General features: G+C 45.6%; 1 long non-coding RNA gene across 2 annotated transcripts; it reads left to right on the top strand.

The window, feature by feature from the left end:
- Positions 1–35: 35 nt before the first annotated feature.
- On the top strand, positions 36–9,491 carry LOC147577774 (uncharacterized). Of its 2 annotated transcripts, XR_015254468.1 has the most exons (3): positions 36–99; positions 2,038–2,890; positions 8,980–9,491. It is a non-coding gene; the product is annotated as an uncharacterized LOC147577774 (long non-coding RNA). The 2 variants fall into 2 exon arrangements; XR_015254467.1 differs by lacking the exon at positions 36–99 and having other exon boundaries at positions 408–2,890.
- The last annotated feature ends 6,887 nt before the right edge of the window (positions 9,492–16,378 follow it).

Below are 16,378 nucleotides of genomic sequence, written 5' to 3'. Positions count from 1 at the left end.
GAGGCAAACAGGCCCGCCCACTTCTGGGGCAGGCTCAGGAGAGCGCAGAGCACATCGATGGCGACGCCAAAGCAGAAGGGGCGGGGTCGCCGGGGACTGGTACGAGCGCTCTGGGCGAGAGGCTCTGGGCGCCGGGACAGCAGGCTGGGCGCGGCGCGGGCATAAGTGGGGGGGGGGGGGGGGGGCGCCTGGGACAGGCACAGGGAACCGGACAGGGGGCGCCCGGGACTAGCACAAGGGGCCGGGAGGGGCGCAGGCACGAGTGGAGGGGTGCGGGGCACCTGAGACAGGCACTGGGGGCAGGGGGCGCGAGGTGGCGGGCGAAAGGGACAGCGGAGCTGGCAGGGCGGGGGACGCCTGGGACTGGCACAGGGGGTGGGGCGAGGCGGGGGGCTCCGGGGCAGGCACTAGCGACTGGGGGCGGGGGGGGCGCGCAAGCCGGGAGGCCCCGGGACCGAGGAGGGTGTCGGGCGCGCGGCGGGGTCGCCGGGGCTGGCGGAGGGGCGGCGGCGGGCGGCCCCACCCGGACCCGAGCAGAGGACGCTCGGGGCCGGGGCTCCGCTCGGTGGGAAGGGTGGCGGCTCACGTCGGGCCGTGCATTCCAGGGTCCCAGGCACTCGGACGCCTGTTGTCCGAGTGCCCCTCGCCCCTCCCATCGCGGCCGCGCACTGTGGGGTTCAACCCCGTCGGGGACCGAGGCTCGTTGCGGCCTGTGGGAGTAACGGGTGCCAGGAAATGTGGGACCCCACCCACGACCCTGCGCGGTGAGCGCGCAGCCCCAGTTGCAGGAAAAGCAGCGGGCGCAGAGCAGGCTGGGAACGAACTTGTTGCGGGGGTGATGGAGGTCGCGTCGTTGAACTTCCCGAACCCGCTGAGGAGCTGGAGGTGCCCCGCAGGCCTTCTCAGAAGTGCCCGGGTGCTCCAGGCATCTTCCTCTCCCAGCACTGAACCCTCCCGCCTCCTACAGCAGATGCTGCTGAACCAGGCTTGGCGCCTCCAGCACATTTAAGATTTTTTGTGTTTCCATGAATCCTTCATGTCATCTAACGTGTACCTTGCACATAGTAAGTGCTCACCCGATAGAAAAGTCACACAGCTGGTTAGTGGGTAGTTAGTGACCCAGTTGTGACTGATTCAAGGCCAAGGCTAGTTCCATCACACCAAGTGCACAGGTTACTTTGTAATACAGATTTCGACAGGTACAATAATTTCCATGCGAGCTTGTGTCCCACCCACTATGGTAGTTTTTTTTCCTGTTGGAAGTTGGGTATGAATAAATCACAGTAGCAGTATTTTTGAATGCAATGGAATCTCCGAAAATTTTAAAACTCACGATCTACTTTATCTTCTATGTAAATATTTATGTGTATGGTTTTCTTCACTAAAGGCATTCTTTCTATGAATTTGTTCTTTTTCTTGAGTCGCTTCCATATTTGCCTGTTTTGTACCAGTCAGGGCTTACACGCCCAAAAAGGCTAATTTTCTTTTGTATACTCTCCCTTGAGCGAGGTGTTCATGGATTCTGAGGTTGACTCACTGTACAATGTCCAGGTGGGGCCAAGGTTAGAACAGCACTTCCTCCTGAGGAAGAGAAGTCCCTGTCCCATGAGGCCTTTTCCTTCTTTCCTTCTTGCTTTTCCTGGGTACAGAAATAGACAACTGTAGGCAAGCCCAGAGTTTATTTTAGTTTTTGGTTCAACATTAGTAATTAAAAAAAACCTCCAGTACAGTTAACACACTTTGTTGTTAATAGTTTCAGGTATACAATGTAGTGATTCAACAATTTGGTACATTACTCAGTGCTCATCACAATAAATGTACCCTTTAAAAAAAAAACAATAATCAGTTAAGCGTCCAACTTCGACTCAGGTCATGATCTCACAGTTCGTGGGTTCGAGCCCCGCGTCGGGCTCTGTGCTGACAGCTGGGAGCCTGGAGCCTGCTTCAGATTCTGTGCCTCCTTCTCTCTCTTTCCCTCCCCTGCTCACGCTCTCTCTCTCTCTCTCTCTCTCTCAAAAATAAAATAAACATTAAAAGAAAATCTCTACCTGCAAAGTGACGCTCAAATTCATGACCCCAAGATCAAGAGTCGCATGTTCTACCGACTGAGCCAGCCAGGTGCCCCACAGTAAGCCTACTACTCTCCTAGTCTATTTCACCCATCCCCACCCCCACTTCCCCTCTGCTAACCATCAGTTTGTTCTCTGTGGTGAAGTCTCTGTTTTTCTTTGTTTGTTGAATTCCACGTACGAGTAAAATCCTGTGGTATTTGTCTTTCTCGGACTTAACTTCTTTCACTTAGCATAATACACTCTAGTTCCATCCATGTTGCAAACGGGAAGATTTCATTCTTGTTTCTGGCTCAATAGTATTCCAGTGTATATATACCACTCCTTTATCCATTCGTCAGTCGACGGACATTAGGGAGGCTTCTGTAATTTGGCCATTGTAGATCACGCCGCAATAAACAGAGGGGTGCCTCTATCTTTCCGAATTAGCGTTTTCTTATTCTTGGGGTAAATACCCAGAAGTGGAATTACTGGATCATAGGGTAGTTCTATTTTTAATTTTTTGAGGAACCTCCATACTGTTTTCCACTGCGGCCGCACCGGTTAGCATTCCCGCCACGGGGCACCAGGGTTCCCCTTTCTCCACTTCCTCACCAACACCTGTTGTTTCTTGTGTTTTTAATTTCAGCCAAGAAAGCCCAGAATTTATCTTACAGCTACAAGCAAGGTGCCTGGCTGCCCTCAACACTTCCCTAAAGGGGGAAGGAAGTGACTATGGAAATGGCGGAGCCAAGCAAAACCAGGGAGGGCAGACCTTCCGTCACTGGTCACCGTTGAGGCAAAAGCCCTGCGCGGCCTGAGCCCCGGCCCTGCCCAAACAGGTGACAGTAGTTTTGGAGGAACCAGGCTGGTAGGAATCGTGGGGCTCTCCCGACCGAGTGTCTCCACCCTCCAGTGTGCGAGGCGGCTTGTTAAATGTGAATTCGGATACCACAGACCTGGGGGACGCAGGGCAGTGTGCATTTTATCCCTCCAGTGGGTTCTGACTGCAGGTGGCGCACGGGCCACCTTTTGAAACGGTTCTCAAAGGGTGGTCTAGGACCCCTGGAGGTCCCTCATACCCTTTCAGGGAGAAGTGGGGACAAAACCTTTCTCCATAGCACCAGTAGGATCGGATTTGTCTTTTTCATCTTCATTCTCTTACGAGTGTCTAGTGGCGTCTTCCAGAGGCTCTGTGACATGCGATCTGGAAGAGGTTACATGTAGAAGCAAATGAGAGAATCCGGCGGTCTTAAACTGTAGCGAGCTTGACATTAGAGAGATTTGCAGAACTGCCAGGCAGTAACACCGATCACCGAGTTTCCTTTTGTTTTGGGAACTTGTTATTAAAAACTGGTATTAATTTTTAAAATGGTAAATATTGGGCTGCCCACGTGGCTCAGTCGGTTAGGCGTCGGACTCTTGATTTCGGCTCAGGTCATGGTCTGATGGCTGTGAGCCCCGTGTCGGGCTCTGTGCTGACAGTGTGGAGCCTACGTGGGATTCTCTCTCCCTCTCTCACTGCCCCTCCCTTGTCTTCTCTCAAAATAAGTAAGCTTCAAAGTCAATGAATTGGTAAATATTGATAAAACTCACATAAACAGCTCTTTGTATCATCGGTCATTTTTAGGAATGTAAAGGGGTCTGAGACCGGTGGTTTGTGAACCACTCATCTAAACCAACCCCTGTTTTACAGATGAGGAAATTGGGGCTCAGGGAAGCAGAACTTGCTTAATCAGAGACGTACACTAGAACTGCCCCTCTGGGCACAGATCAGATGCTCTCCAGGGTCCCTCTCAATAGAACCTGGGGTCCAGAGACAGACCCAGTGGTAGGACAGCACGTTATCACAGAAGTCAGATCAGATGGCTCCTCAAATGACGTGGAACATCTGTCTTTCTCGGCAGCTGCTTGATAGAGACAGGGAGGAATGGGTTTGGGGGTCACGCTGCCCTTAGCTTGCTCCCATTCCACTTCTTTCTAGCTGTGCAGTATGGAGCAAGTTGTCAAGTCTCAGGAGTTTCCTCGTGTGTATATAAGGAGCGACAAAACCACAGAGGGTAGCTCTAGGGTGAAATGACTCAAACCAGGGCTTGTGTCTGGACTGAGTGCCCATATGCCAGCTTCTGTCTTTTTTTACAGAAAGGACACAGAGAGGAGAGATACAAACTGTAGTGGAGAATAGGACTGAAAGAGAACATATCAGGGGTGCCTGGGTGACTCAGGTGAACATCTAGACTCTTGACTTCAGCTCAGGTCATGATCTCATGGTTCGTGAGTTCCAGCCCTGCGTGGGGCTCTGTACTGACAGCACAGAGCCTGTTTGGGATTCTGTCTCTCTCTCTTAATAAGTAAATAAGTAAGGAAGTAAATAAACAAACAAACATTAAAAAAAAAAAAAACCCACGGGGTGTTTGGGTGGCTCAGTCGGTTGGGTGTCTGACTTCAGCTCGGGTCATGATCTCACCATTCCCGAGTTTGGGCCCCGCGTCGGGCTCTGTGCTGACAGCTCAGAGCCTGGAGCCTTCTGATCCTGTGCCTCCTTCTCTCTCTGGCCCTCCCCTGCTCGTGCTCTGTCTCTCTCGCTCTCAAAAATAAACATAAACCAACAAAAAACAAAAACACCCACATTTCTTCAGCCTTCCTGGTGCAGTCTTCTGGGAATAGAGGCAGAAAAGCAACTTTGCAGCTTGCTGCACAGCTCCTGAGTGGTTCCTAGAGTTCTAACTCAGCTGGCGATAAAATGCCCCACTATTTGAATTGCTTGCTATGAAACTTCCCATTTGACAATGACATACCCATGACTCTCACAGTCTCCGTCTTCCTGATCCAAATGCTTGTCACCCCAAGCATCCTGTCTTCCTCCCCACAGTCACCACCTCTGTCCTACATCCCTTCTGGGTGCCCTAAGCAAGGTGCACGAGCATAGATGCCACATCACTCTTGCTCCCAAGTGTGTCTATCACCTTCCTGTGCCTTATACTTAATAGATGGCCACCAACTGTTGCTGTCAAATGTCTGGTTTACAGTTGTGTTTTTAGATTTTAATTTATTTTTTATTTTTTAAATTTTTTATACGTTTATTTTTGATAGAGACAGAGCACAAGTGGGGGAGGGGCAGAGAGAGAGAGGGAGACACAGAACCCGCAGCAGGCTCCAGGCTCCGAGCTGTCAGCACAGAGCCCAACGTGGGGCTCAAACTCACAAACCACAAGATCATGACCTGAGCTGAAGTCGGACCCTTAAGTGGCGCCAACTGAGCCACCCAGGCGCCCCTAAATGTTTATTTTTGAGAGAACACAAGGTGGGGAGGGGCAGAGTAAGTGGGGACAGAGGATTCGAAGCGGGCTCTATGCTGACAGCAGCAAGCCCGTTGTGGGGATTGAACTCCCGAACCGTGAGATCATGACCTGGGCCGACACTGGACGCTCAACCGACTGAGCCACCCAGGCACCCCACTTAGCATGTTTTTGAGGCTTGTCCATGTTGCGGTATGTATGAATGGTGTGCTCCTTTTTACTGCTGAGTGGTATTCCTCTGTGTGTAATTTGTTTATCCACATAATTTATCTGGTGATGGACATTTGGATTATTTCTTTTTAAAAAAAAATTTTTTTTTTAACGTTTATTTTTGAGACAGAGAGAGACAGAGCATGAACGGGGGAGGGTCAGAGAGAGAGGGAGACACAGAATTGGAAACAGGCTCCAGGCTCTGAGCGGTCAGCACAGAGCCCGACGCGGAGCTCGAACTCACGGACCGTGAGATCATGACCTGAGCCGAAGTCGGCCGCTTAACCGACTGAGCCACCCAGGCGCCCCATTTAGATTATTTCTAAGTTGGACCATACATAAAGAACAAATCTTGTTTTGAACATTCACGTACCAAGTGTGGGGGCATGGTTTCATTTTTCTTGGGTGGACACGTTGGAGAAAAAGTGCTGGCTCATATGGTGCATGTTTAACTTCTGAAGAGCTGCTAAGTTACTTCCAAAGTGGCCGCACCATTGTGCATTCCCACAAGCACTGTGTGAGGGTTCCAGTTCCCCCACATCCTCACCAACATTTGATTCTGTCTTTGTGATGACGGCCATCCTAGTGGGTGTGAAATGGTATCTCATTGTGGTTTTAATGTGATCCCTAATGGCTAATAATGATGAGCATATTTTCAAGGGCTTATTAGCTATTCATATATATTTTATCTGGTGAGATATCCATTCAGATCTTTTCTTTGTACATTTTTAATAAGTTCTAGAATCGATTTATTTAAAAAGTTGCAGATAGTTCAGAGAGTAAGCTTAGTTTCCCCCTACGGCTAACATCTTAACATTACCGTGGCGTATTTGTCACAACTGAGAAACCAACACTGGCATTAATACTGTGACCTGAACTCCAGACTTCATTAGAGTTGCATTTTCCGGGGTGCCTGGGTGGCTCAGTCCATTAAGTGTCAGACTTCGGCTCCGGTCATGATCTCACAGTTGGTGAGTTCGAGTCCCGTGTCGGGCTCTGGGCTGACATCTTGGAGCCTGGAGCCTGCTTCGGATTCTGTGCCTCCCTCTCTTTCTGCCCCTCCTCTGCTTGCACTCTGTCTCTCTTTCTCTCAAAAATAAACATTAAAATACATTTTTTAAAAAGAGAGAATTACATTTTCCACAAATATACTTTTCCTGTTTGGGGGCCTATCCAGAATACATTACATTTTGTCATTACATCTTCTTAGTTTCCTCTGGTCTGTGGCAATTTCTTGGTCTTATTTTTAATAACCTTTGATTTTTTTTTTAAAGATTATATTCTTAAGCAATCTCTATACCCATCGTGAGGCTTGAACTCACAACCCCGAGATCAAGAGTCACATGTTCCACTGATTTAGCCAGCCAGGCACCCCTCACGACCTTCAATTTTGAGGAATGCTGGTTGGGGATCTTATAGAATGTCCTTCAATTTGGATTGAAATTTTTTTTTCTCTTGGTTATACAGGGGTTGTGGATTTTGTGGAAGAATACCATGGAAGTAAAGTGCCATTCTCTTGACATCATACCAGAGGGACACGCTATCAACAGGGATGATATCAGTCCCAATCACTAGACAAGGCAGTGTTTATCGAGACTCACCACCATAAAGTTCTTTCTTTACTCCTTTCCATGTTCTATTCTTTGGAACCCATTCACTAAGTACAGCCTACTTTTGCCTGTTTGTTTTTTAAATAGCATTGTTTGTCTTACTGAGTTTTAGAAGTTTTTGTGTATCCTAAATAAAAGTTATTTATTAGATATACAACCAGCAAATATTTTCTCCCAGTTTGGGGCTTGTCTTTTCATTTTCTCAATGGTGTCTCCTGAAGAGGAAACTTTTAATTTTTTTTTTTTAATATTTATTTTTGAAAGACAGAGAGACAGAGTACAAGCAGGGGAGAGGCATCATGAGAGAGGGAGACACTGAATCCAAAGCAGGCTCCAGGCTGTCAGCACAGAGCCCGATGCGGGGCTTGAACTCACAGACCATGAGATCATGACCTGAGCCAAAGTCAGACGCTTAACCGACTGAGCCACTCAGGCGCCCCAGCTGGTGACATATCTAAAAAACCTTTGCCAAACCCCAAATCGCAAAGACTTTCTCCTATGTTTTCTTCCAGAATTCTTAGGGTTTTAGCTCTTACATGTAGATCCATGATCCATTTTGAGTTAATTTTTGTATAACATGTAAGGTAGGGGTCTAAGTCCATATTTTTGCATATGGATATCCAATTGTTCAAGCAACATTTGTTGGAAAGACCCCACTGAATTGCCTTGGCATCCTGGTAAAAAATCAGTCGACCTCAAATATGAACTATGTATCTGGATTTTCCATTTTGTTCCATTGATTTTATGCTAGTACCACACTGTCTTCTTGATTACTGTAGCTTTATAGTAAGTTTTAAAATCAGGTAAATTCTTCAACTTAGTTTTTCTTTTCAAAAATTTTGTTTTTTGGCTATTGTAGGTCCTTTGCCATTTCCATACAAATCTTAGGATAAGCTTGTCAATTTCTACAGAAAAGCACCCTGGGATTTTATTGGGAGTGCACTGAGTCTATAGATTAATTTGGGGAGAATGGCCATCTTCTTTGTTTTTTTTTTTAATTTACATCCAAATTAGTTAGCATATAGTGCAACAGTGATTTCAGTAGATTCCTTAATGCCCCTTACCTATTTAGCCCATCCCCCCCTTCCACAACCCCTCCAGTAACCCTGTTTGTTCTCCATATTTAAGAGTCTCTTATGTTGTGTCCCCCTCCCTGTTTCTATATTGTTTTTGTTTCCCTTCCCTTATGTTCATCTGTTTTGTCTCTTAAAGTCCTCATATGAGTGAAGTCATATGATATTTGTCATTCTCTGACTAATTTCGCTTAGCATAATACCCTCCAGTTCCATCCACATGGTTATAAATGGCAAGGTTTCATTCTTTTTCATTGCTGAGTAGTATTCCATTGTGTGTGTGTGTGTGTGTGTGTGTGTGTGTGTGTGTGTGTGTGTGTGTATACACCACATCTTCTTTATCCATTCATCCATCGATGGACATTTGGGCTCTTTCCATACTTTGGCTATTGTTGATGGTGCTGCTATAAACATGCATGTGTCCCTTCGAAACAGCACACCTGTATCCCGTGGATAAATGCCTCGTAGTGCAATGGCTGGGTCGTAGGGTAGTTCTGTTTTTAATTTTTTGAGGAACCTCCATACTGTTTTCCAGAGTGGCTGCACCAGCTTGCATTCCCAGAGAATGGCCATCTTAATAATATTGAGTCTTCCAACCCATGAACATGTTATAATGTTTCCATCTATTTAGATCTTCAGCAATGTTCAGTGGTTTGAGTGTACAGGCTTTGCATTTTTGTGAACTAAATTCCAAATACTCCTTTGGGTATTGTTCTGAATGGAATTTACCTATTTTCAGTTTCAGATTGTTCATTGTTGGTGCATAGAAACACATCTAATTTTTTTTGTTGATCTTCATCCTGACAACTTACCATCTGTGATCATGTTATCTCCGAATAAACACAATTTTACTTCTTCCTTTCCAATCTGAACACCTTCTATTTTTGTTGCCATTTGCACTGAAGACCACCTAGAGTGCGATGTTGAAGTGGTAAGAGGAGATCTATTTGCCTTGTTCCCAACCTTAGGGGGAAAGCATCAGTTTTTCACTACTGAATATGACGCTCGTTTTAGGGTTTTCATAGATGCCTTTCGTTATGTTGAGAAATTTCACTTCACTTTGTTGAGAATTTTTATCATGAATTTTCAATTGCCTATGTCTCCTTTCATGTCTTTGACTCATGTCATTACCACCCTGATGCTGGATGCATATACATTTATAATGGTTATATCTTCCTGATGTATTGATCTCTTACCATCATGAAATGGTCCTCTTTGCATCTGTTAAATAACAAAAATTCAATCAAGTAATTCTATTTCTTTATTTAGATTTTGTTTGTGTAACTACTTATTTATTTATTTAAAAAGTAATCTCTGTGCCTAACGTGGGGCTCGAACTCACAATCCTGAGATCAAGAGTCTCATGCTCCACCAACTGAGCCGGCCAGGGCACCCCCAACTAAGGACATTTTAAAGACTTTATTTTATTTTAATTTATTGTATTTATTTTACTTTATTTATGCATGAATCAGTCAGCATCCTGTCTAGCAAGTAGAAGGGAACTCCAAAGGGCCTACAGAAAAGGAAAGCCTTTTTATTTTATTAAAAAAATTTTTTTTTTAATGTTTATTTATTTTTGAAGGAGAGAGAGAGCATGAGCGAGGGAGGGGCAGGGAGAGAGGGAGACACAGAATCCGAAGCAGGCTCCAGGCTCTGAGCTGTCAGCACAGAGTCCGACACAAAGCTTGCTTGAACCCACTAACTGTGAGATCATGACCTGAGCCGAAGTCGGACGCTCAACCGACTGAGCCACCCAGGCGAGAAAAGAAAAGGCTTTTAAAATTAGGGAGTGGGGAAAAGAGGGCATTTTATTAGCAAAGAAGCCATTGTTTCAGGCAAGGTTGCCCTCCGAAAAGGAACAGAAGGGTGTATCAGTAAACTTCCTGATACTGACTAGGAAATTCCCATGTTAAATGTGACACATCTGGTGGGTTGAAACTGCAGTGAGATTAGGTATTAAGTGTTGGTTTTACAGACTTGGGGCCTTAACCCAAGTGGCACCACTTCGGCCCCATGGTTTCTCCCTAACAATTCCCTCTTTTTTTTTTTTTTTTGAACGTTTATTTATTTTGGGGACAGAGAGAGACAGAGCACGAACGGGGGAGGGGCAGAGAGAGAGAGGGAGACACAGAATCGGAAACAGGCTCCAGGCTCTGAGCCATCAGCCCAGAGCCCGACGCGGGGCTCGAACTCATGGACCGTGAGATCATGACCTGGCTGAAGTCGGACGCTCAACCGACTGCGCCACCCAGGCGCCCCGACAATTCCCTCTTTTGATCAGACTCTCAGCTCAGCTGAGAGATGGGCTCCTTAGCTACAGCTCTGTATCTCTCAAAGCTTCTGTTGCTCCTTTGCATGGTATTCCCAGGTCATGACGGTTTCCCTTAATCTCTGTGATCGCCACTGGTTATAGCTTTGGGTTCACAATTTTTTTTTTAAATAAAAAAAGATTTTATTTTATTTTATTTTTTATTTTTTAAATATGAGATTTATTGTCAAATTGGTTCACAATTTTTAAATTGGTTGTCTTCTTTATTCCTTTCGTGACGCTCCAAGTCTCAGGGAAATCATTTGCTGTGGGTTAGCAGCTGCAAAAATGCATTTAAAGCTTTTGAGAGCATTTAACATACCAGGGAGATTCTTATGATTACTACAAATACGGTAATTTCCAACGTTTGGAGGACACCTCGAAGCCATGGTCCCCGAGACCCAAACCAAAAACCAAATAAGTCAAAGAAAGACCCTGCTGAAGGAGCCGCTCTTTCAGTCAAGTGGCTTGCTCGGTGATTATGTAATCGGGGTTCAACTTCCCCAGAAGTGTTCATCCAGGTGCAGAAGATGGTGTTGGCCAGATACCTCCTTGCTCAGCTAGAAGAGAGTCAAGGGCTATCTTATTATCAAGAACTACTTTGGGGGCGCCTGGGTGGCGCAGTCGGTTAAGCGTCCGACTTCAGCCAGGTCACGATCTCGCGGTCCGTGAGTTCGAGCCCCGCGTCGGGCTCTGGGCTGATGGCTCAGAGCCTGGAGCCTGTTTCCGATTCTGTGTCTCCCTCTCTCTCTGCCCCTCCCCCGTTCATGCTCTGTCTCTCTCTGTCCCAAAAATAAATAAACGTTGAAAAAAAAAAATTAAAAAAAAAAAAAAAAAAGAACTACTTTGGCCAAAGATAAAAACAGAGAGAGAGGCAAACCTTAAGAGACTCTTTTAATACAGAGAATAAACGGAGGGTTGGTGGGGGGGGGGGGGGGGGGGGGGTTGGGTGGTGGGGATTGGCTAAATGGGTGATGGGCATTAAGGAGGTCACTTGTTGGGATGAGCACTGGGTATTGTATGTAAGTCACGAATCACTGGGTTCTACTCCTGAAACCAATACTACACTATATGTTAACTAACTTGAATTTAAGTAAAATAAATAAATATGGTATTTAAAAAAAAAAAAGAATTACTTTGACCAGAAAGTCCTAGAGGATTTCTGTTGGGTAGCTGTTGAACTTCAGCAGCAGATTTTGCAATAATTTTAAGAGTTGAGGGGAGCCTGGGTGGCTCGGTCGGTTGAGCATCCGACTTCGGCTCAGGTCATGATCTCACGGTCTGTGAGTTCGAGCCCTGCATCGGGCTCTGTGCTGACAGCTCAGAGCCTGGAGCCTGTTTCGGATTCTGTGTCTCCCTCTCTCTCTGCCCCTCCTCTGTTCATGCTCTGCCTCTCTCTGTCTCAAAAATAAATAAACGTTAAAAAAAAAAAATTGAAAAAAAAAAAAAAAAAAAGAGTTGAGGAGTTCCTGTAGCCTGTTACCTGTATCCCTAACCAGGGAAGCAGGGTCAGGCCAAAAGGAGTGAATCCTGAATCACAGGGGCCTCCTGGTAGGTCCTTTTTGACACACGATGTAAATTTAGGGGAGTTGACCAATGAGACGTCTTATTGTGCTTGTGGTAAGTTAGGAGCATGGTTTGATTTTCTCTGAGCCTGAAATAAAAGCTTGCTCTGAACTTCCAGGTTACCCCAGACGTAGAGATGAGGGCATTCTCTTTCCAGGACAACGTCAGAGTAAAAGAAAGGAAAAGAAGGAGAACGTTCTCACGTTTAAAGTGAGAAGCCTTGATCCGCTGTCTTGGGCAGAACGAGTCTACTGTGGCATCAGCCACTTGTCTTCTTTGCCCTTTGACTCGAGGTCTCCAGAGTCTGTGCAGGACCAGGTATCAGGGGATGCCTTTTTCAGCCGTGGGAGGTGTACCCGAGGCTTAATACCTTCTGGTTTTGCAGCAGCGTCCATGGTCGGGGCACTTGGTGAGGTCTCTTCCAATGGGGCTCGAGAGCTGTCTTCCACGGCTCACGTTTCCACGGCTCACAGGATCCTCTGAATTGGGATCTGGGCAGGCTTTGGTGATAGGCTTGAGTATAAGACAGTAGAGACTGATACTAGTATGCAGAAGGTTGTACAGTGATAGGATTTCAAGAAGTTTACAAGGTTTTCCTTACGGTTCATATGATCTGCCCAGTGAACTGGGTGCCTCGATCACTGGAGATTACAGAAGATATACCCCAAGTGAAAAACGCATTTTTGAACACATTTTGAGCACATTTTCTTTGCCATTGTGAGGGCATCGGCAATGCGGCAGGGAAAGGCTTTAACCCATCTGGGAAACCAGAGCAGATTGGTAACTCGTAGTAGGTGGAAACTGAATGAAGGTCAGGTGCAGGTGTTCAAAGTGTCCAGAGGGAGAAGGCCTGAGGCCTCTGGGAATACAGACTGTTTTTGTCTTTCCACCAATGTCTATCTATAATTTGAGTCATTTTATTTTATTTTTAAGTTTATTTTGAGAGAGAGAGCGAGAGAGAGAGAGCGAGCGAGTGCACACCAGCAGGGGAGGAGCGGAGAAAGAGAATCCCAGCTGACTTCTGACCGTCAGCACAGAGCCCAACACAGTGCTCTAACTTTATGAGACATCAAAAAGTCCTTCATTCTCCCAAGCTATTTAAAAAAATGAAGACACATTTTGTGTTAAGATGTCACATCAACCTATTTGACTTTAAGTAAACCCAGGCAGAATAAAAGTTTTAATTTTAATGCTGATAACTAGAGACAGGTCTGTTTTAATTAAACCAACAACTGAGTATTTTCCCAGATTACGTGAACTCGAAAAAACATTTGGATTGACTTCCATCTGTCTGAGAGTTTTAGAATGCCAAATCCTTGCAGGCACTCGTCCAACTAAATAGAGCTCTTTGACAAATTCATTTTAGCAATACTATCGGAGGTAGAAAAATCTCACATTTGTAATATGAATAGGTATGGACACACACACGCACACACATGCAGATGCAAGGACCCTATAGTTACTAATATTTGTGGAGAAGATTTTTAAGATTTGTATTTGTTCCTGGAATTGATTTTAAGGAAGAGGTGCTAAAGTTTGGGTACAAGAGCCCTTTTAGCCTCCCCCACCCTCTTTTTTTTTTTTTTTTCCCAGTCTCAGGTGATTGTGGTCTGTGTTTACATTTCAAAGTCCAGATGAGATGTGTCCCTTTAAGGGACAGAGAAAGAATGCAAGTTCCTCCAGAAGGACTTTGGTTTCCTAAAGCCAATAGTTTTACAACCTGTTTAAGATAATGAGGGAAAGTTTGGGGACTGGAAAAGGAATAGGTGAACTTTGAATTGCCTCTAGTTTTGTAAAGATTTGTAAGATAAGGACAGTTGCTTTCGTTCCTCAAATAACTGGGTCGTAACTTAAATGATATCACCGGTTGATCCACCAACCCAAGTACACTATTCTCAATTTGCTTTTTTCCCTCTGGGTACATAGTTCTAATTTTAAATATTTCTGCCAATACCAAATAATCCCCCTTTTGGTGCAAGACGGTCCACAAAGAGGGTGCAAAGGATATTAATGGCCCAAGATGCAGAGTTACTCCCAATGAGAGCCAAAACACAGAAACACAACCCCAAAGTCTCAGGCAGGCAGAAAGCCAAGCCCAGCTCTGGGGAGAGGAGAGGAGCAGGAAGGCAGCTGGGACACGAAGGATCAATAACCAGTGGGTCTGGATTTGGAAAGGAAGGGACAACGTGACAACCAGGCACTATAGACAGAGATTCAGAAGAGGCGATTCTGGTAAGAATTTCCACCCTCTGTTGGCTTCTGCCAGTTCTTCCAGGGTCCCCTCTGCGGGCTCTGCTATCACCATAGCTTCCCCTTGGCTGTTTACCAGAAAATCTGTTTCATCAACTCTGGGAGGGGCCCATATGGCAGCCCATCTTGGAAGGCAGATGTGGGGGTGTCTGTAAGGCCATTAACTTGGACGACTTTTGTTTACAGTTCTGTAGTCCTTTCCAAGTGGAGAAACAATTCAGACAGAGGGTTACTACACTGGGCCCTGAGCAGGAAGTTATGTCAGTCTTCAGGCTTTTGTTTTAGGTGCCTCTTACATTTATAATTTTTCATTAGCTGTTAATGAAACTAATTTGGAATCTTGAAACCTTTTGGAGGCTTTGTTTGCCAGTTAAAACAGGTATCCTATTTGGTTTAATTTGGGAATTTCTGCTTTTGAGGGTACTCCTTTCTTTTTTCTTTTTCTTTTCTTCCTTCCTTCCTTCCTTTCTTTCTCTTTCTTCTTTTTTTTTTGTTAAGTAGGCTTCACCTCCAGCACAGAGCCCAATGCGGGACTTGAACTCATGACCCTGAGATCAAGACCTGAGCTGAGATCAAGAGTTGGATGCTTACCTGACTGAGCTACTCAGGTGGCCCTCAATAGTGGCTCAGTAGGACCCTAGCTGCAAATGGAGTTAACTCTCCCATTTTTGTACAGCCATATCCAGCCACAAATTGGGGGCAACCCCACTTTTCTCTGGTCTTATTTTGGGGCCTCCAGCCTGAAGGTTACCAAGCCAAATTCCTCAGGACACAAAACAAGCACAGTAAGATTCTGCTGTTTTTGCTAGATATCTACCACTTCTGGGACTATCGTTTTTAGACATAAAATAATCAGCTGTGCTGAAAGGTTGAACGCTTGTCTTTAGACTTGAAGAATCCCATTAGCTAAGACTTTGGGTTTCTCAGAGCCAAACTGGTACCCAAAAAGGACACGCCGTGATGTTGAGGACTGTGTGTGTTTTACGGTTTACCTTGTCGCATGAAGTTCTCTTGAGGTTGGTGGGTGACCTGACCTGTTCCGTGACCAACTTATCCTATCACAGGAGTCTTCTGGAGATGCCAAGTGTTCTAACAGTCTTTAAATGCTCAACCTGTGCCCACAGATTTTTGTGGCTTTTTGGCCTGAGATCCCCACTAACAAGCCTTTATCTATATTAAACAAGACAAACAAACATGTGCATCTTAATGCACTGGCAGCAACCAATAGATGTTACAAGTATCCTGGCCACAAGACGGCCCTGTACGTACTACCACCAATTCCCTTGGAAACTTGCTGAGGTTTTCCATTAGGGGACTTACGATCTGAAAGGCTAGGGGCTTGCTCTGGGCAGACCCTCTGCCAGCTCAGTTGGGCTCTGGGCAAATATGGCAGGCAACTTGGGCTGCCAGCACAAGCTGATCTGCCCTGTAAAGGAAAGCTGATTATATCAGGAGCCCCGACACAAAAAGAGCAGAGCTCAGAACCAGGAGGAACTCAACCAACAGGCAGTGAGAAAGGCAGTGAACCCAAACGGTTCACGGATACCACATCTGTGTTTCTCATGGCTTCCGAATGCTGCTGGAAGTTCATCTTGGATCCCACTACTGCCACCAAATCTGTTAAATAGCAAAAATTCAACAAAAAACATTTTAAAGATCTAATTGGCTTTCTTAATCGATTCATGAATAGGGCAATACCTGGCTAGCAAGTAGAGAAGAGCTCCAAAGGTTACAGAAAAGGAAAGGCTTGTGAAGGTAGAGAGGAAGTGGGAAAAAAGGAAATTGTTAGCAAAGAATCTGTTGTTTTAGGCAAGGTTGCCTTCCTCAAGGGAACAGAGGGGTCCATCAGTAAATTTCCTAATGCTGACCAGGAAATTCCCATGTTGATTGGTTAAGTTACATTCCTGGGGGGTTGAAAATGCAGTTAGGTTAGGGATTGAGTGTTGGTTTTCTGACTTGGGGCCTTAATCTAAATGCCACCATTTTGGGCCTGTAGTTTTCTTTTTAACATTTC

The sequence above is a fragment of the Puma concolor genome, chromosome C1 (genome assembly GCF_028749965.1).
Source record: "Puma concolor isolate L17-30 chromosome C1, mPumCon1.1.hap2, whole genome shotgun sequence".
NCBI lineage: Eukaryota > Metazoa > Chordata > Mammalia > Carnivora > Felidae > Puma > Puma concolor.
This window is presented reverse-complemented; position numbering and strand designations above follow the sequence as displayed.